We start from the raw sequence: 22,411 nt of genomic DNA, 5'->3' as shown, positions 1-22,411 counted from the left end.
CGGTTCGACCACGCCCGCACTGTTACTTCGTGCCAGAAAGGGCTCTCAACGAGGGAAGTGTCCAGACGTCTCGGAGTGAATCAAAGCGATGTTGTTCGGACGTGGTGGACATACAGAGAGACAGGAACTGTTGATGACATGCCTCGCTCAGGCCGCCCAAGGGCCACTGCTGCAGTGGATGACTGCTACCTACGAATTGTGGCTCGGAGGAACCCTGACAGCAGCGCCACCATGTTGAATAATGTTTTTCGTGCAACCACGACACCATGCAGCGTGGTGCAGATGGGCCCAAAAGATGCCAAATGGCACCGGTGAGTATCACATATGCCTTCAACCAGACAATCGTCGGAGACGTGTTTGGAGGCAACCTGGTCAGGTTGAACGTCTTAGACACACTGTCCAGCGAGAGCAGCAAGGTGGAGGTTCCCTGCTGTTTTGGGGTGGCATTATGTGGGGCCGACATACACCGCTGGCGGCCATGGAAGGCGCCGTAACAGTTCTACAATACATGAATGCCATCCTCCGACAGATAGTGCATTCTTATCGGCAGCATATTGGCGAGAAATTCGTCTTCATGGACGACAATTCACGCCCCTATTGTCCACATCTTGCGAATGACTTCCTTCAGGATAACGACATCGCTCAACTAGAGTGGCCAGGATGTTCTCCGGACATGAACCCTATCGAACATGGTTGGGATAGATTGAAAAGGGCTGTTTATGGACGACGTGACCCACCAACCACTCACAGAGATCTACACCGAAACGCCGTTAAGGAGTGGGACAATCTGGACCAACAGTGCCTTGAAGAACATGTAGATAGTATGCCACGATGAATGCAGGCATGCACTATGCAAGAGGACGTGCTACTGGGTATTAGAGGTACCGGTGTGTACAGCCGTCTGGACCATCACCTCTGAAGGTCTCGCTGTATGGTGGTACAACATGCAATGTGTTGTTTTAATGAGCAATAAAAAGGGCGGAAATGATGTTTATGTTGATCTCTATTCCAATTTTCTGTACAGGTTCCGAAACTCTTAGAACCGAGGTGGTTCAAAACTTTTTTGAGTTTGTGTATAAAGTACAGCTCAAATCCACCACTTACTTTACACTATCTGAGCACGTTTTGCCAGTAAAAAAATGTAATAATAATAACCCAAACTCTTAGGAATTAACTCACTCTACTTTACATGTAGCAAGGGCCTTATCTACCATACGCCTGCTCTATGAGCCTCTTCCACTTCTGCCTGTCCAATGCGCTGTTTGCCCAGTTGTTGCTGTTCATCCTAGTTGTGTCCTCCCGAATGTCATCCCGCCATCTGACTCTGGGTCTCCCTCTTCCTCTCGTTCCATCTATTGTTCTGCTCAATGCCATTCTAGATAGTCTATTCTCTTTCTTGCTATATGGCCTGCCTAATTCAACATTCTCCTTCTCCTACGAATTAACAGTAATGGATAAATTACAGATACACAAGAAATACCAATTTTAATAAATGCAATTGTTCGATGAGTTAAAATCTGATGCTGGTTTTCACCCAGCTATACAGACAATGGTTCAGTGGCACGCTTTCTGGAAAATAACGTCTGCTCTGTCACACTTGACTGAAGTAAACATTCTTAGACAGCCCACAATTCATCAGTGTGCTCACGCCCCGTCAAAAAATTACCTTAAGATGTACAGGCTTCTATAGGATAACGAAAAAATTACTAATTTAAACATTATAATAAGGCAAACCAATTCTATTTGAATTCACAGTATGGCCCAGCAGAGGCATGCAAATGGCTGAAATTGGCGCATAAAAATTGACTCTTAAGCAAATCATGCCTGTATTGATTAACGCCCCATAATCACAGAGAGTGGGCCGGCCGCGGTGGTCTCGCGGTTCTAGGCGCGCAGTCCGGAACCGTGCGACTGCTACGGTCGCAGGTTCGAATCCTGCCTCGGGCATGGATGTGTGTGATGTCCTTAGGTTAGTTAGGTTTAAGTAGTAGCTGATGACCACAGCAGTTGAGTCCCATAGTGCTCAGAGCCTTTTGAACCATTTTACAGAGAGTGGAGGAGTACATACAGAGCGTAACAAAAATGCACGGCACAAATTACAGCACACATTCCTCACACCACACTCAGACGAAGAAATTATGTTATGCGAACTTGGGTCTGAGAAAGCTTTATTTCCATGTTAAACTTATTTTCTCCAGCTGATTAATCATGCGAAACACACAAGAACAGAACGTTAGATTCATGGCGAACATGCACTCTTAGTAACGTCTATTTAACGTTGTGAATCGCCAGTGTTTTGTTTACACGTCCCTGTGGCCATGCGCCGGCTGGGGTGGCCGAGCGGTTCTAGGAGCTACAGTCTGAAACCGCGCGACCGCTAAGGTCGCAGGTTCGAATCCTGCCTCTAGCATGGATGTGTGAGATGTCCTTAGGTTAGTTAGGTTAAAGTAGTTCTAAGTTCTAGGGACTGATAACCTCAGAAGTTAAGTCTCATAGTGCTCAGAGCCATTTTAGCCTGTCGCCATGCGACGTACGTCATTGTTTGTTTACAGGTAACATCATCTGTTCCAATACAAGCACACGGGTTACTACGTAGAGTTAATGACAGACTTGGGTCGTGCAATGGCAATGTACACAAATGCAGACATGGTAGATGCCCATTTTACATATGGATTAGCTGACGCCAATGGCGCTCGTGCTCAGCGTCTGTACCAGGAAAGATTTCCAGGACGAAGGCTCCCCTACAGGAAATAGGAAAACAGATGAAACCACTGATCGTCGTCTTAGAGAACATGGGACAGATACTCGCGACCGGCTGGGCACAAGAGCTGCCCGTATAGTTGCCCGCGGGCACCGCGAGCCGCGAGGGCTACGCTGAGTAGCTGTGAGGGAGGGCGCGTACTGCGGGTAGCAGAACCGTGCGATGTGGCTGGCAGCTTGGGTATGCTCACTGCACGGAGGGGCAACCGTGCCGCTGTGAGTGCACTTCGCGCACGCAGCTGAGTATGGACAAGCTAACGTACGTAGTGCAGGTGGAACACACATATGTCCGAGGTCGCTTCACGCTTACGTGGCGCCCTTGAACTCGCCACGGTACACGGTTATCGGGAGGCCAATCACATGTGGCACAGCATGCTTGTGTGGGACACAAGTGTAAAACGTGCTTACCGGAACTTTGTGTATCCTGTGCCATGCAACGGTTGATGATGCACGGATGAAACACACGTTCTACTTTCATGGCCAGAAATAGGATATAGACGTAAAGGATTAAGAAACGAACATATTTATTTTATTAATGTTACGTTATATTTACACAGTCGTGTGTAATTCAGAGGAGGAATACTACGTACGAATAGGACATAGGTACTAATTTACATCATCCTGGCTGTTTTTAAAATGGTTTTGAACTAGCGTCTCAAGATTTGGTGTGAAATTACTAGTCATTAGGCGCACTGCATTAGTCAGTAAGACTACTCCTAAGCTTCGATTTTTCAGTTTCATTATGGGGAAAACACTTTCGCACAAGTATGTTGTTCCAAAAAACCGTACACACGAGCAGCTAGTTTCAATAACAATGGAAACTGTTCAAGTGGGAAATATTTGTAGAAGCTTTACAAGGTTTCTGCATAGCGAAACTTCTCCTTCAGTGCATGACTGCATTGAAAGTCAATGAGTTCCAGCCGAATTTCAGAAGGCACGTTTTCAACGTTAACTGCAAAAGGAGTCGCAAAAAGGTTGACATCGCATTGCAGTCGATTTAAGTCCTCAAATCTACTGCCAAAAATGCCTTCGAGGGACTGTAGCACCGTTACAAACCCTCAAAAGTTCTTTGAGCCTCTCCTGTTCGAAACTGTTTTCACTAACAACTAGTGCAACGCTCAGGAGCTGTACACACGACATTTCTGACAGTTGCTTTGCCCACAAAAATAGTTTTCTCTTGAATGCCAAAACAGTGTCAAGCACTTCGCTAATTACCTTATTTCTACCTTGCAAAGCTACTTTCAAGCTATTCAGATGCTTGGTTACGTCATTTAAAAACGCAAGGTCTAAAATCCACTGTGGGTCGTCCAATTCTTTCACCGGTTTTCCTTTCGCATCCATGAATAACGTTTATCTTTGCGTAAATTAAAATATTGTTCTAAAATAACACCTCGATCCAACCTGCGTACTTCACAAAAACATGGAACATCGCCGTTTTCACACTCGAGAACTGCCAGGAACGATTTATATTGTCTGTGTCCCAAACCATGCGATCTGAGAATGTTAACTGTTTTTATAACTATGTCCATGAGGCCACCTAATTTGGAACATTTTGCTAGAAAATTAACACGGTGAAGAGCGCCATGTATTGCTGGTAGTTCCTGCTGTCACCAATGGTTTTAATCTTTTTTCGTATCTAAGCAACGGCACCAGACTTATGACCAAAAATTGCAGGAGCCCCATCTGTTGAAATCGATGAAAGTTTTTCGTAACATAGCTCGTATTTCTCTATTATATCTTCTACTCACGAAAATATATCGTCGGGCTTTTTGTGTAATGCATTGGCACTAAATCCAGGAGTTCCTCAATCACATTAAACTGAGCATCAACTCCTCGCAAAAAGGCTGGAAGATGGGCAATATCACATACATTAGTGCTTTCGTCCAATGCAGATGAAAAGAAAACAAAATCTTTGATCCGGTTTCTCAATTAAGCTTACACATCGTGTGCCATTTTTCAGCCGTCTGAAAACCGTTCTCCGTGAAAGAGGAACGATTTCGAAAACGGGAAGACTTTCTGGGCATAAAATTGTTGCGGCAGCAGCAAAAAAGTCTTTGACAAATTCTCCATCGTCGAAGGGCCGTGCTGTTTTAGCTATTTTAAGAGCTACATGATAGCTTACTGTCATCGCTGCATCGTTGTGGATGATGAAGTTTTCATCCTGTAAATACGTACAGAAGAAGGTAAAAGTGACGGAAAATGCACGTAGCATATTATTAATAACAGTAGTAATGTGAATCAATGTCATAATTATCTACATGTACACGTACGTCTTTCTCCTTTTTCTGCTTCCGTTCGATAACTTTGGCTTTTCTTTCTTCATTATTCAAACCGACTATATCCTTCTCGTGAAGCAGCTGATAATGTCACTTCATATTGTACTTCTTCTGTGAAGACAATGTTGCACTGCAAATCAAACACTGAGGTCCGCTTTGATTTCCAACAAGAAAGTAGTCTTCTTCCCAATGTGGATTAACGAGTATGGGTTCAAAGGACTTTCATTTCAACAACTATTCCTCAGCCACTTTCCGCCCACTAGTTCTGTTTTGTCGCAAACATCGAACGCGATGTCTAAACAGACAATAGAAACGACAAGAAGTAAACGGGCGTATGGCTCCGCGTGGTGCAGTGACGTGCGTGGCTAGGCGAGTAGGTGGTGGGGGTACTGCTGGCTGGCAGAGTGGGGGAGAGCCGTGGGCAGCAGGCCTTGCGTGCATCTGCGAACGCCCGCGCTCGCGGAACGGTATTTGCCCAGCCCTGGCCTAGAAGGACGAGGACACCGTAACGACAGGTGGTAATTTTTCATACAATTGACGATGACCCTAGTATCAGTACAAGATTTGCTGCAACACTGAATGATGACCACATGACTGTCTGGCGAGTGTTACAGAATGTTCCACGAGGACAAATTATATATCGATACCATTTACAGCGTGTGCTGGCTCTAGCAGCAGCTGATTTTCCTTCATGAGTACTCTTCTGCAAATGGTTTATTGAACTAAGTGTCAACCCTAATTTTAGTGCTACAGTACTGTTCACAGATGAGGCGTCGTGTCAGTGAGATCATACTGCAAATTTTCACAATCGATATTTATGGGCACACGTCAATCCTCACGCAGCTGTTGAGGCAAGTCATCAACAAAGATTTTCTGCCAATGTTTGGGCTGGCATTGTTGGTGGCTATTTGTTAAGGCCTCACTTTCTTCCACCTAGGCTCAACGGACAAAGTTATCATAATTTCATAGGGAATGTGCTGCGTGACCTGTTAGCAGATGTGCCGTTAGCTGTGCAACAAAACATTTACTTCATATACGATGGAGCATCTCCTGATTTTAGTGATAATGTCCGTCGTCTTCTAAACGGTTCAAATGGCTCTAAGCACTATGAGAACATCTGAGGACCTCAGTCCCCTAGACTTAGAACTACTTAAACCTAACTAACCTAAGGACATCACACACATCCATGCCCGAGGCACGATTCGAACCTGCGACCGTAGCAGCAGCTCGGTTCCGGACTGAAGGGCCTAGAAACGATCGGCCATAGCGGCCGGCCGTCTTCTAAAAAACAGTTTCGATGACGGATGGATAGGTAGAGATGGACCAATTGTCTGGCCTCTCAGGACCTAAATGCACTGGGCTTTTATGTGTGTGTGTGTGTGTGTGTGTGTGTGTGTGTGTGTGTGTGTGTGTGTGGAGAGGGGGGGGGGGGCTTTGAACGCTCCTGTGCATGGAACCCCAGCCCAAGATATTCAGAGACTCCGTGCCCGTATTATGGAAGGCTGCGAAACCATACGCAGTACTCCAGGGATACCTCAGAGCATCCGAGATTCGCCACGACGGCAGGTTGATACGTGTATTGAAACAAACTCTTTAATTATTTTTTTTACTAAACACTGATCTACAGAATTTTCCCTGACAAAGAAAACTCAAACTTAACCTATTCATTTATTACCACAGTATACGAGCCCAACGCAATCAGACTGCTATACGTTGACAACAGTAATTAACACAAGACAGTGGTCCTGAATTGCAAGAAATTCTAGGAATAATAAAATCCAAAAACATGAAACTGAAGAAAGATGGATCTACCTCCAACTCTGTTAATTGCCTAAACTCATTTCAATCACGAATCCCAATACTGGAAACCCCATTTTTTTTCGTAAGTCACTTACCTCACAGAAAATCTTCATAACACGAACTACAGCAATTACAGCAAGTAGCAACAGCAAGCTAATAAAAAGATTCTAACTACTTTAGACTCTAACTACTAGGAGACATATGATTAGCGAAAGAAAGATTTTGTTGAAGATCAAACAATGTATTTAGAAAATTTTACCTTATGCATATGACATTCAGTTCCAAAAATTATATAGTTGTCAACAGTTCCACTACCCAAACATAATCAACAACATCCATCGTCATATATTTCCTTACATATTTTGTTATAAACACCTCATTTCACCTCACTTTACATTGCGTTTCCTATCAACACTGAGTCTCCACTAAGAATATCATGTCCATCGTAAGGAGTGTGTCAGAACTCTCTATTACATAAAACAATATATCCAACTTAACGCTATTCTTTGCATTGTGTAAGGAGTCAGATATCGATAGTAACAATCTGAGGGCGAAACAGGGGAGCGCGATTCTAACGATTGTTGTGAGACGAGGTCTGTCTGCGAGAGTGGAAGAGAAGTGTCGGTTGAGAGCTCGGAGACAGAAGACGTGTCACGCTGCTCTCACGTTGGTGATCGCAGATCTTACCACACTCTAGGCCTGATTTAATTTATGTAGCTAGGAGAGATCTGGTCGGCTTAACTACGCTTGCAGGACTGTGAGAGAATTATGAAAGTTATTTAAGAGTTTTAGAACGGGTAGAACATCTACATGTACATGAATGTCACAGGAGAAATACACAAGAAAGATACCATGGAAGTGGAAAAGTACGTCTGATGCGTATTTGAGGTAGGCAGCCCAACACCTTTAATATGGGACGTCAGCATATTTCCACAGAGTCACTAAACTGAAAAGTGTCTCCATACTGGACCGACTAAAACAAAAAATTTCTTAGGTCTCAACGTTTAAATCAAATTTGAAAGATAAGAACTCAGGTTTGAAAGTAAATGACAACGAAGTGTGGAATGGTGATACCATGTTTAATCTTGCAGGCTGGAGGTGACCTGGCCAGGCTGCGAAAAACAGCTGGTGGGGTGTTCCAGCAACACTGACCGTCGTAATGACATGTTTGGCTGTGATGTTTGGAGACAGGTGTGTCATGCGACAAGCGACTTGTGCAGTGTAACCCCATTCCCCTGCAGTTCGAACAAGAATACATCCTTGGCTAGATGACAGAGGATGATATTTTTGGTTTTGAAATGTTATTCAGCGAATGTGAACAAAACACAATAGGATAGGAAGTAAATGGAAGGACGTGTGCTTGGCAAATATGGAATCTTTGGGCTGCAGAAAAGCGTGAAGTTGAGATTGCACCCGAGGGCTAGAATTTGGAGGACTGTAGTGTGCTATGATCTCATTTTTCTACTTGTAAGTACGTCGGCGTGTTTAAGGGTGTCTCCGTCGCCTTTCCTTGTATTTGTTTCGTGTCTTCCAGTTGTAAACTGGTGAAGATTTCCCTGATTCACGTGCGGTCTCAGAATTGTTGTTGTGCATTTTGAGTGCTTTTAAAAATGCGAGGGCCTTTTGGTTCGTTGTATGAACATGTTTTATGCTTGTCCATGTTGTTTGTTAGGGGGTCTCCACAGTTATTTAGTTGACAACGTGTTGTACTAAGGAACAATGGAGATGTGTTTGTTGTCGCCGTCGTACTCGTCTCTCAGTGGTGGCTCTTACGTTTCTTTTGAAAAGTCTTACACCAAGAATTACACTCATTTGGTTGCGCTTGAGTAGCCTAAGGCTCACTTTATTATTATAGTGCATTCCATTTTAAATTGTTGCAAGTGCCTGTTTAGTTTTAAACAGATTAGGTCCCCACCTTGAACTCAGGCCCAGTTACTGCTAGTGCCTGTATTAGCAAACATAGTTAGTCGTAAGGGCCTGTTGACATAGTCGTAAGTACCTCTTAGCTAATTAAGGCACTAACTGGGAGTTCATTAGTTTGAGTAAGCTTGGGTGTGGCTTACAGAGGCCGCTGTTGCCTGTTACGTGTACTACTTTGGATTACTGACTGGGCAAGTAGAGGTACGTTAGATATGTTACTGGATGACGGTGAATGCTCGTTTGTGTTCATTTCGTGTGTATTTTTCTTTTAATGTTCAAAATTTAATATGACTTGATTCTCAAAATGATTTTCCAGTTTACTTTACTGCCAATATGTAACACAGTGCCCAACAAAAAATATGAAGTCAGAACTTGCCCAGATTTTTCGATTAAATTTTGCGCCAATGCTTAAGTGGTGGTGGTGGTGGTTAGTGTTTAACGTCCCGTCGACAACGAGGTCATTAGAGACGGAGCGCAAGCTCGGGCTAGGGAAGGATTGGGAAGGAAATCGGCCGTGCCCTTTCAAAGGAACCATCCCGGCCTTTGCCTGAAACGATTTAGGAAAATCACGGAAAACCTAAATCAGGATGGCTGGAGACGGGATTGAACCGTCGTCCTCCCGAATGCGAGTCCAGTGTGCTAACCACTGCGCCACCTCGATCGGTGAATGCTTAAGTAATGTTTTACTCGTTGACTTGGTTTTTTTTTCTTTTTTTTTTTAATGTCATCTCATAGTGGTGTTGTGCCTTGTAGGTCTCTAACACAGAGCAAGATAGTTCTGATTTCTCTGCATCTCGTTCCATCAGCAGCTGTTGGGGAAGAGTTCCATCATTGTCACCGATGCCGCATCACTACTGGCGGTACGGGTGCTTCATTCCAGCACAGGGTCAGTGAAGCGACATCGGGTATCTTTATGGGTGCCGTGTTCTGTCAACTGTGGGTGCGCTTTAGAAGAAAGAAAAGAAATAAAAAATAAGGAAAAACTAATTTTCCAATAAAAACTGTCAGCCCTACACCAATCCTCACCCACAAACACGCATCTGTCCACCCCCCCCCCCCCCCCTTTCCCACGTTCTCTACACGTATCTGCTCCAGTTGCTTTTAGAACTTCGTTAAGTTCACAGGTGTGTAAACTTTTAAATAGCAACTGAACAACAGTTGCAGAATCAGCGTCATCCAGACATGGAGAAACTATTAATTCAATGAATAATTTTATGTTTGATACATGGCGGGGATCTCATGTTTTACAATTTCTTAGTTTCCATATCTACAACAGTTGCATGTGCAATCCGTCAGATGTAGAATGGACCATTGTGTAATACGAAAAACTGGTGCTTAAGTTGATTTTCCTTTATGTGAAAAACGGTCAGATCTGACCAGTACTTTCGTCCCACACATAATTCCTTTATATTTATTCGACAATGCTACAGTCTCTTTCTTTTTTCTGATGCCGTTTTGATGTTAGTAAGAACCAAGTCAACTACATCATGATGGTGTAGCCATCACTATGATGGCAAAGGGACTAGTTCTTTTGCAGGTCTAGTGGCTGCTTCTTTCTCAGCACCAGACGTGGAGATAAGGGCGTGGAATCATTAATTGTTCATTTAGTACATTCTGGAAGATGTTTAAATATTTATCCCAAGTCTTATGCTTGTGATAACAATACAGTCTGCAAAGCTTTTTTTCCAATTTCTTTATGATACGTTCTAAGAAAGTCAAGCGCGGTGGAAACATCAGATAAAAATTAGTTTAATTTTTGTACTTCATAAAGTGTGTACCCAGTGACATGACCAAAAACTAAAGTTCATTATCTATAATTATTTCATAAATCTGGCAAACTACCTTTAAGAAACCTGGTTTAGGATTTAAATAATGTTGTTTGAAGGGAAGGAACCTAGTGAAACCGTTGCATAACTAGATGGAGTGATACAAGTGCGCATCTGGTACACTCCTCTGATTATCCCAGATGATAACCGATGGTTAAAAAGAGTAACACTTTCAGGCGAGAAAGACTGCCAAAGGCCTACCCGACGTTGTAAAACCTTATGATGACGGGGGAGGAAACGGAAGCCGTGTATTGTCTTTATTAGTCTTTTACCTACACATTTGGTGGCAACGTCAGATAAAAATTGGTTTAATCCTTCTACTTCATACAGCGCGTAACCAATGACATGACCAAAAATTGAGGTCATTACCCGAAATTAGTTTATCAACCCTAGCAAACTTCCTTCAAGAAACTTTTAAGACAGGTGGCAGACATCGGCATTTTCGTCTCCTTGCACAGCAAGAAATGAAGCAAATTTACGCTACAAAAACAAAATGAAAAACGTGGTTTGTTTTTGGCATATGGCGAGAAGATCTACAGCTGCTGATTCTTTCAATTTACCTGGAAATTAGGATGTAATGGAGTTCAATGTGAAATGGCAGGTTGTTTTGCTTTCTGGTGAAGTTTGCACTTCACTAGAGCACAACGAATTCTTTCCTCTATATTGCTGAAATAGCGTGTATCATGTGATTTATTTAAACATTTCCCAGGACCAAAATGGGCGTAACTAAGGTGTACGTATAAAATAATTTTGTTAACCAAATCATCGAGTATGCACGCAACCCAAAGAATTTCGACATCTGAACAGAATGTTGTTTCATCCCATAAAATAATGTCTCAGTGCTGTATTTATTTTGTGATGGCACTTCTCCTTCACCTCTTTCCATATAGAACCCATATTCAATTCCTTGGTAATGTCACTCAGTGATGAAGAAATATAGTCTCCACGTGCTGTCTTCTGAATGTGCAATAAACTAAAATTGTTTTCATGGCAGTCCTCCTCAGTTCCTCTAATTAGTCCAAAGATGCAAGTGACAAAGCATCAGCCACACTGTTTTGTGTTCCAGGAATATAAACAACAGTAAAATGCCTTGCAAATACAAAGCTCAACATTGTAAGCAATCAGGTGTTAACTTAGCAATCATTAAACAGTATACACTTTAGCCATACAAATAGTAACGGATTATATCGAAGGCTCAGACTATAGTCAGTAGTGAGTAATTTCTTTCAGACCCGACTGGCAAATGAGTAATAATACCATGTTCCACGGTTTCTAAAAGTATACTTAGATCCATTTTTGAACTGTCGATGGTGCGTGATAAATCTGGATGATATGAAACCGAAGTGGCAAGGACAGCCACGTTCAAACTTTGGAATTCGGCCTGAGCCCTGTCATCCCAGGGCCGCACTGTGTTCTGTCCTGTAAGTGCGCTCAATAAAGATGCACATAAATTCTTCAAATGAATGAAAAGGCAATAGAAATTTATGAGGCCTCAAAGTCCTCTAATGTGAAGTTTAGTCATCAGAACTGGAATTTCCTCAATGGATTTTAATTTTCCTAGGTCTGGTTGATTAACTCCAGTTGAAATAATATTACCAAGAAACTTAGCTTCAGATCTCCTACATTTGGATTTTCCGCTATTAACTGTAATGCCAAAATCTGAAAATTCCGGTAACAGTAACTTTAATACGTGATTGTGTTCAGACCAAGAGTCTTCCGCAATTAATATATTATCAACATAAGATGTAATCTTTTCCCTTAAACAGTTAAGGAGAGTGGCGTTTAATCTCAAGGTGAAAGGAACAGACGAAATATTAAGATCAATTGGTAACTTACAAAATAGGCAACATGTTTCAAAACGAACAAAGGCTGCCTATTTTCTACAAGCAACATGCAGCTCCGCTTTCCAAAACCTGAAGAGGAAGCTAAAAAAAGATAGCATCTGTATCGCATGAAATTTTTGTAATAGCTCATTAAGGTTTGGGGCCGATCTGTTTCTGGTAAAATAATAGTACTGATTTGTCTCAAATCGCGCCTTAACCTTATGGATCCATCTTTTTTGTTAAAAATATGAGGGGGGCTATTGTATGAACTTAACATCTGCTTCAATAATTCCTTGAGCTAACATCGGTTGTATTTCTTATTTGGACTTGTCTCAATGTACAATTGGAATAGGAAAGCTTTGTGTGTTCCTTTACACTGAATTTGTAGAGAAAATTTTTTTATATTTTCTGGCGTGTTAGTAAAAACTTTGGAGTGGTAAAGCAGAATTTCAAATAAATCTTGTTTGTCTGCCTCAGAGGAAGCCTCAACTTTATCCATCTTGTCTCGTATCATTTTTTGTATTTCAACATATCATTCATTTTGATAAGGTACTTTACATTACGCGCTCTACAACAAAATGACTGACGTAAAGTTTTAGGATTTGACTGGAGAAGGTATCTTTGAACATTTCATGTCCTCCTCTTCGTTTCGAATCCGATCTTTAAATTCTAAGCACACTAACTCCCAGTTTTTCCTGTGCACCGTTAACGTTTGTATTCACTTAAGCAGCCAACACCCGAACAAATTTCTGCAGTAAGCAGAGAGACTATTAAAAATTTAGCCGAAAACTCATGTCCTTGATATACGAATTGTAAATGAGTTTGATTCCTCACATAAGCACTCTTTTCTGTAATCGCTCCTTTTATCTTTGTATACTGTAGTGGTACTGTTGAACAGACTTCTGCTTTCTCACACCTGCTAAATGCCGTGTCGCTAATAAGAGAAATAGGACTCGCAGAATCTAAAACAGCAGATACCGAAATCCTTCCAACGGAAATGGTAATGGCAGGATGAGCTAAAGTCTTTTGCCTAATGCCATTGTCCTCTAATGTCTTCCAGATGTGCGGTATTTATTCTGTTGGTTGAAATGTTTTCTGTCTCGGTAAACGAATCGTTTGCTGGCTGCGCTTTATGTCATAGTTGCGGGGGCTGTCTCGGATTATTACAAGGATCTGGTGATCCGAATTCAAGAGTTTCGGCATTCCACCCTGGGCCAAACCTTCTTTGCTTTCCCCAGTTGTGATTAGATCTTTCATCATAATTATTAAGAATAAAATGGTTTTCATTTGTTTAGGTTCTTTGATTGTGCGGGCTGCATTCTGTTTCTGCCTCGGTGACTATTTCTGGCTCTGGATTATCAGTTGCTTGTTCGGTAAGACTGGTTTCTCACAGCGGGTCTGTTATCTCCCCATTTACTGTTAAATTGACCCGCTGAATACCAGTTACGTGACTTATCATTTTGTGGGTGGTAGTTCTGCCCAGGCCGGTGTGGCCGTGCAGTTCTAAGCGCTTCAGTCTGGAACCGCGTGACCGCTACGGTCGCAGGTTCTAATCCTGCCTCGGGCATGGATGTGTGTAATGTCCTTAGGTTAGTTAGGTTTAAGTAGTTCTAAGTTCTAGGGGACTGATGACCACAGATGTTAAGTCCCATAGTGCTTAGAGCCAAGTTCTGCCCACATTTATTGTTGCTGTTATTGCACGATGATTGTTCATCAATGTCGAGTTCAAGTTCATGACGAAAGATAAATGATATGTGGTTTTGTAGGCATTTCATTGAACAATGAACTAATGAGTCATGAGACAACTGGTATTGCTTATTTCTAACAATCTTTTTTTTTATAGAATGAACAAACAATACTGAGGGCATCGTGAATGCTATTTCCTACTCCTTCTCAAAATATAACTACCCATATTGTGGGTGGACATTTGATACAAAACATGCTTGGTCTGCCCCACGCATCTCCCTAGCGATACTTGTTTCAACCGTGCCCTGACACCCCTCTTCTGTGCCGTATACTTTCCGCTTGTAAATCACCTCACTTCAGAGCTGGTAGAAACAGGAAGACTTCAGCCTAACAATGCTTTGTGTCTGACCACTGCCGCTACTGCTACTACTACGACAAGTACTACTACTACTGCTACTAGTACTACCAACACCACAACTCTTACTGCTGCAGGGAATAATAATAATAATAATAATAATACACTCCTGGAAATTGAAATAAGAACACCGTGAATTCATTGTCCCAGGAAGGGGAAACTTTATTGACACATTCCTGGGGTCAGATACATCACATGATCACAATGACAGAACCACAGGCACATAGACACAGGCAACAGAGCATGCACAATGTCGGCACTAGTACAGTGTATATCCACCTTTCGCAGCAATGCAGGCTGCTATTCTCCCATGGAGACGATCGTAGAGATGCTGGATGTAGTCCTGTGGAACGGCTTGCCATGCCATTTCCACCTGGCGCCTCAGTTGGACCAGCGTTCGTGCTGGACGTGCAGACCGCGTGAGACGACGCTTCATCCAGTCCCAAACATGCTCAATGGGGGACAGATCCGGAGATCTTGCTGGCCAGGGTAGTTGACTTACACCTTCTAGAGCACGTTGGGTGGCACGGGATACATGCGGACGTGCATTGTCCTGTTGGAACAGCAAGTTCCCTTGCCGGTCTAGGAATGGTAGAACGATGGGTTCGATGACGGTTTGGATGTACCGTGCACTATTCAGTGTCCCCTCGACGATCACCAGTGGTGTACGGCCAGTGTAGGAGATCGCTCCCCACACCATGATGCCGGGTGTTGGCCCTGTGTGCTTCGGTCGTATGCAGTCCTGATTGTGGCGCTCACCTGCACGGCGCCAAACACGCATACGACCATCATTGGCACCAAGGCAGAAGCGACTCTCATCGCTGAAGACGACACGTCTCCATTCGTCTCTCCATTCACGCCTGTCGCGACACCACTGGAGGCGGGCTGCACGATGTTGGGGCGTGAGCGGAAGACGGCCTAACGGTGTGCGGGACCGTAGCCCAGCTTCATGGAGACGGTTGCGAATGGTCCTCGCCGATACCCCAGGAGCAACAGTGTCCCTAATTTGCTGGGAAGTGGCGGTGCGGTCCCCTACGGCACTGCGTAGGATCCTACGGTCTTGGCGTGCATCCGTGCGTCGCTGCGGTCCGGTCCCAGGTCGACGGGCACGTGCACCTTCCGCCGACCACTGGCGACAACATCGATGTACTGTGGAGACCTCACGCCCCACGTGTTGAGCAATTCGGCGGTACGTCCACCCGGCCTCCCGCATGCCCACTATACGCCCTCGCTCAAAGTCCGTCAACTGCACATACGGTTCACGTCCACGCTGTCGCGGCATGCTACCAGTGTTAAAGACTGCGATGGAGCTCCGTATGCCACGGCAAACTGGCTGACACTGACGGCGGCGGTGCACTGACGGCGGCGGTGCACAAATGCTGCGCAGCTAGCGCCATTCGACGGCCAACACCGCGGTTCCTGGTGTGTCCGCTGTGCCGTGCGTGTGATCATTGCTTGTACAGCCCTCTCGCAGTGTCCGGAGCAAGTATGGTGCGTCTGACACACCGGTGTCAATGTGTTCTTTTTTCCATTTCCAGGAGTGTAATAATAGGGTCTACAGCAATGTAGTAGCCATTACGTAGTTACTACTGTGTTGTGCAGTCAATTAGTTTGTTATCATGTTGCGAAGTGAAGACTGAAGAAATTTCTATTCATTGTGGGAACTACCTACAACTCAGATAAGGTATTTTCAAGAGATATTTAAGCATATGAGATGTATATGTCTCAATTTTACTGATATAATGTCCATACTTTCATTTCATAAGATTTTATGCCTTTCTCATTGTGTCATGTGTTATGGCGTAAAGTCAAAGCGCCAGTCGGGAACGGAAGAAAAGAGACGACTGTGACAAGCAGTCAGCCAATAGCACGCTGACCGACCCCTCTCCAGGACGACCAGGACGACAATGCGAAAGCAGCGGCCTCTATGTGAAGAGGGCACAAGCGCCGCGTCCGACTGGTTGCGGCCCAGTTGAGGAGCAGCTTCAAGAATAAGCACTTGTACAGCACCGACTTAGAGAAGCTTGTTTATTTCGTAGGTCACCCTTTGCTTGCGACACATCCGTGTAATTAACGAAGTTAAGTATTGTAATCTTTACCATTTGTAATAAAATCGATTAATACAATTTGTCTGAATGTTGTCTAGCGATCCGAGAAAGCAGGTTTCCTAGACATCCCACATTTGACGACTAGGCTGGATTTAACATTTGGCGACGAGAAGGTGAACGGATCCCACAGTGGCAACCCAGGACCTGACTGCCACAGTTTTTCGTGGGCGTTTGTATTTTGCTGGCGCCTTAATTCTACTTTGTCTTTTTCGTTGCAGATGTGTGTTTACTTGCTTTAACAGTATCTCTTACAATGTTTGTGCTTATCAGTGTCTTCAGATGGGCGTTGCGGAAATTTTCTTTGCTGGTGCGCCTGTTATTTTGTTTTCATTGTCTGTTTATTGCATTTACATAATCGAAAATGACCAACCCACCTCTCCCAGCTGCTGATCAGGCGCCTCATCAGGAATCATTAGATGCAACGCACCTAACACAGGTGTTTGTTTCAGACCCATAAATATCAGTGATACTAAACATGGTACAGCAGCTACTCGTCAATGGAACTACCAGTACAGTGCAGCAGGCAACAACTGTAGCTCCAGAGGCCATGCCGCCTTTTCCCCAATTTAACGAAAAAGACGAGGAACGGTTTGAGTGGTGGTGGTGGTTAGTGTTTAACGTCCCGTCGACAACGAGGTCATTAGAGACGGAGCGCAAGCTCGGGTGAGGGAAGGATGGGGAAGGAAATCGGCCGTGCCCTTTCAAAGGAACCATCCCGGCATTTGCCTGAAGCGATTTAGGGAAATCACGGAAAACCTAAATCAGGATGGCCGGAGACGGGATTGAACCGTCGTCCTCCCGCATGCGAGGCCCACCTAATTGCTCACAATGTACCAGGTAGTGTGAAACTACATTACTTTTTGTCAGTGGTAGGAAGTGCAGTGTTTCGCCTCATTCATAAATTGTTCACTAATGCAATTCCAAGTGACCTTTCCCATGATCAGGTTGTAGATTCTCTAACAATCATGACCAACGGCCCCCCGGCTAGCTGCGCGGCCTAAGGTGCTGCTTCCCGAGCGGGAATGCGTGCCGGTCGCCCGCACGAATCCGCCTGACAGATTAGTGCCGAGGTCCGGTGTGCCGGCCAGCCTGTGGATGGTTTTTAAGGCGGTTTTCCATCTGCCTCGGCGAATGTGGGCTGGTTCCTCTTATTCCGCCTCAGTTATTGTATGTCGGCGTATGAGACGTATCCGGGGGGGGGGGGGGGGGGGAGTTGTCCACCAGGGACCGAACCGCACAATAACCCTGGGTTCGGTGTGGGGTGGGTGGACTACTGTGGCTTGTTTTGTGGTTGTGAACCACTCACAGCTGTGGCGGGACGAAGCCTCTCCATCTTTCCTAGGTCCGCAGTTCAATACATACACACAATACAATGACCAACAAGTGAATGTCGCGGCAGCTAAGTATCAATTCTTTCGGTGCAAGAGAAGGTCAGAACAAACTTATCACAAATGGGTAACAGATTAGTACGGTATGACAAGGAAATGTAAATTCGAAATTGCTTATGGTGCTTTATATTCAGATATTATGTTTCGTACACAATGTAACCGAGTCAGAGTTGGAGAAAACTGCTTTTGAAGCAGTCCGATCCATCACTCCAGCACGTAGATCAAATACTAGATCAGTATGATTCACGTGCTACGGCAGCCGATACACTTGAGCAGCCACCAATTTATCGGATTGAGTCGTGCCTTGCTCGTGACTGGCCCGTTAGGCAGGACAGCACGCGCGAGCCATGCCGTATAAACAGCTCTCTCTCATTCCAAGCATTAATCTCGACTTGTGTGCTCTGCTAGTTAATTGGATGTGACATGTTAATTTTAAGGGGTGGCCGTATGCCCTTCCTGTCACCACCCCATACCGCCAGGGAAGCAATTAGTGTACCCCAACTGTCTGGGTCTAGAGTAATCCATTGAATAGTGCAAATGTGTGCAGATGTCTGCCGCGCGGGATTAGCTGAGCTGTCAAAGGCGCTGCAGTCATGGACTGCGCGGCTGGTCCCAGCAGAGGTTCGAGTCCTCCCTCGGGCGTGGGTGTGTGTGTTTGTCTTTAGGATAATTTAGGTTAAGTAATGTGTAAGTTTAGGGACTAATGGCCTTAGCAGTTAAGTCCCATAAGATTTCACACAAATTTGAACTTTTTTTTTTGCACATGTGTGCAAACCGGGTAGCTGAGGTGGGACGTGGGGACCAGCCGCGTATTCACCTAGCAGGATGTGGAAAACCATCTAAAGACCACATCCAGGCTGGTCGGCACACCGGCCCTCGTCGTTAATCCACTAGGTGGATTCAATCCGGGGCAGGCGCTCCTACCCGATTCCAGGAAGCAGCGTGTTAGCGCTCTGGGCTACCCTGGCGGATCTCTAAACAGCTCTCTAAACAGGTAAACAGGATTACGTCATGCCCTTGGTGCTGTTTACAGCACAAACATCATGACTACTTGTCCAGACAAGCATTGTGTTACACTTGAAGGAAGAAAGGTCATGTACAATCTGTATGTTTGCAACGGAACAAACATAAACATTCTGTCCACTCACATACACTATGTGATCAAAAGTATTCGAACATCTGGCTGAGAATGACTTATAAATTCGTGGCGCCCTCCATCGGTAATGCTGGAAGTCAGTATGGTGTTGGCCCACCCTTAGCCTTGATGATAGCTTCCACTCTCGCAGGCATACCTTCAATCAGTTGCTAGGTTTCTTGGGGAATGGCAGCCCGTTCTTCACGGAGTGCTGCACTGAGGGGAGGTAATGATGTCGGTTGGTGAGGTCTGGCACGAAGTCAAAAACATCCCCAAGGTGTGCTACAGGAGTCAGGTCAGGGCTCTGTGCAGACCAGTCCATTACAGGGAAGTTATTGTCGTGTAGCCACTTCGCTACTGGCTCTGCATTATGAACAGGTGCTCGATCGTGTTGAAAGATGCAATCGCCATCCCTGAATTGCTCTTTAACAGCAAGAAGGTGCTTTAAACGTCAGTGTAGGCCTGTGCCGTGCAAAACAACAAGCGGTGCAACCTCCTTCCATGAAAAACACGAGCACACCATAACACCACTGCCTCCGAATTTTACTATTGGCACTACACACGCTGGCAGATGACGTTCACCTGGCGTTCACCATGCTCACACCCGGCCATCGGACGCCACATTGTGTACCGTGATTCGTCACTCCACACAACTTTTTCCCGCTGTTCATACGTCCAATGTTTAGGCTCCTTGCACCAAGCGAGGCGTCGTTTGCCATTTACCAGCGTGATGTGTGGCTTATGAGCAGCAGCTCGACCATGAAATCCAAGTTTTCTCACCTCCCGCCCAACTGTCATAGTACTTGCAGTGGATCCTGATGCAGGTTGGAATTCCTGTGTGATGGTCTGGATAGATGTCTGCCTATTATACATTACGAGCCTCTTCAAATGTCTGCGGCATCTGTCAGTCAATAGGCGAAGTAGGGTTGTACGCTTTTGTGCTGTTCGTGTGTCTTCACGTTTCCACAGATGTATGACACAAGAGACACCCGATCAGCTGACCACGTTCGAACTCTGTGAATTTCGTGGTGCACTCCATTCTGCTCTCTCACGATGTCTAATGACTACTGAGGTCGCTGATACGGAATACCTGGTAGTAGGTGGCAGCATAATGCACCTAATATGAAACGTGTGTTTTTGAGGGTGTCCGGATGCTTTTGATCACATAGTATAATTCTAGTCTCAAGGTCCATTTAATCAATGCAGTATCTTAAAGCCTGATGCAGGAATTAGCAAAATTAACAAAACTAGTAAGCAAAGAGTTTCTTCAGTGCTATGCCAGTCCAACAAACTTTTTGTTCATTTGCATATTAGTGGAAAATGTGTGAAATTTCAGTTGGACATGGGTGCCTCTGTTACATTGCGCAATCTTAACACACACGACCTCTTTGGCTCCCCACACCTGTCTAGCACGCACCTGATGGCTTATAATGGACACGACCTTCCTGTTCTCGGAAATGTGTACTTTGTCTGCTCTGTATCGCTCGCATACACGAACTGTGACTTTCACTGTGCTACAATCACGCGATTGTGAGAAGATATCTGACCTTGAATCGTTTGATTGTTTGGCTTGAAAATTCTGGACGATGTGTTGTCATTGACTGCATTTAGTGCTAAGGACAGTGTAGCGAGCTTGCTGAAAAAATTCCTTGAAATTTTTTCCGAAGGTTTAGGCAAGGCTAACGATTTTGTTGCAAATATTACTATGGAAGACAATGCTCAGCCGAAATTTTGCTAGGCCAGAACTGTTCCTATTGCATTATGGGACAAAGTCGCTGCTGAACTTAAAGAAATGCAAGATAGCAGAGCTATTGCGCCCATACAAGCTAGTCAATGGGCAAGTCCAATGGTTTTGCTCCCCAAACCTTCAGATCGCATTCGCCTCTGTGTTGACTTTACAGCCAAGCCACAAACTGTGATTGATACTTATCCACTGTCATGCCCTGAGGATCTCATGTACAAATTAGGCACTGGTCGTTACTACTCAGAAACTGATATGCGCGACGCATATCTTCAAATACCACTAGATGAAGAATCTCAAAAAGAGTGTCTTTTGAACACTCATTTGGGCTTGTTTAAATATTTCCGTTTGCCTTTTGGCAGTGCTTCCGCACCAGCCATTTACCAGCGGTATTTAGAACAGCTGACGTTATTTGGAACAGCTAACTGCTCAGGTACCAAACTGTTCAAACTATTTGCACGATATTGTCGTAGCAGGTCGTACAACAGTAGAACACATTGCAAGCCGGCCGAAGTGGCCGTGCGGTTAAAGGCGCTGCAGTCTGGAACCGCAAGACCGATACGGTCGCAGGTTCGAATCCTGCCTCGGGCATGGATGTTTGTGATATCCCTAGGTTAGTTAGGTTTAACTAGTTCTAAGTTCTAGGGGACTAATGACCTCAGAAGTTGAGTCCCATAGTGCTCAGAGCCATTTGAACCATTTGAACACATTGCAAATTTGCGTGCTCTCTTTCGTGTGGCCGGCCGCGGTGGTCTCGCGGTTCTAGGCGCTCAGTCCGGAACCGCGCGACTGCTACGGTCGCAGGTTCGAATCCTGCCTCGGGCATGGATGTGTGTGATGTCCTTAGGTTAGTTAGGTTTAAGTAGTTCTAAGTTCTAGGGGACTGATGACCAAAGATGTTAAGTCCCATAGTGCTCAGAGCCATTTGAACCATCTTTCGTGTGTTACCTGGTGCAGGATTAAAGTGTAGACTGGATAAGGGTGAATTTTTTAAAAATCTGAGTTGCAGTATCTTGGTTATGTTATAACAGTCAAGGTGTACATGCTCTTCAGTCACATTTGTTAGCCATACGTGATCTGCCAGTGTCTCGCAGTGTCACAGAATTGCAGTCAATATTAGGGAAAATGAACTGCTATATTCGGCTCATACTGAATGTTGCACAAATCGTAGCTTAATCGCATCGCTTGCGTCTCAAGAACGTCCTCTTTGTTTGGACAGATGAGTGCCAAGAAGGTTTTGAAAAACTTGCTCAGTGATCGACGTTTGGCGCACTTTGATCACGCCCAACTAGTAGTGATGCAAGTTACCGGTTCCTATTACGGAATCGGTGCAGTGCTTTCGCACAGATTTGGTGATGAAGACAAAAGTATTGTTCGAAGCTCAGTGTAACTATTCACAAATAGAGAAAGAGGCATTGGCTATGGTGTATGGTGTCACCAAATTTCATAACTTTTTTTTTGGCAGAAAATTCTACTCAGTAACGGATCACAAGCCATTGCAATCTGTTTCATACGATGCAGCCGATTCCTGTA

Source organism: Schistocerca nitens, chromosome 1, assembly GCF_023898315.1.
Source record: "Schistocerca nitens isolate TAMUIC-IGC-003100 chromosome 1, iqSchNite1.1, whole genome shotgun sequence".
In the NCBI taxonomy this organism is placed as follows: domain Eukaryota; kingdom Metazoa; phylum Arthropoda; class Insecta; order Orthoptera; family Acrididae; genus Schistocerca; species Schistocerca nitens.
This window is presented reverse-complemented; position numbering follows the sequence as displayed.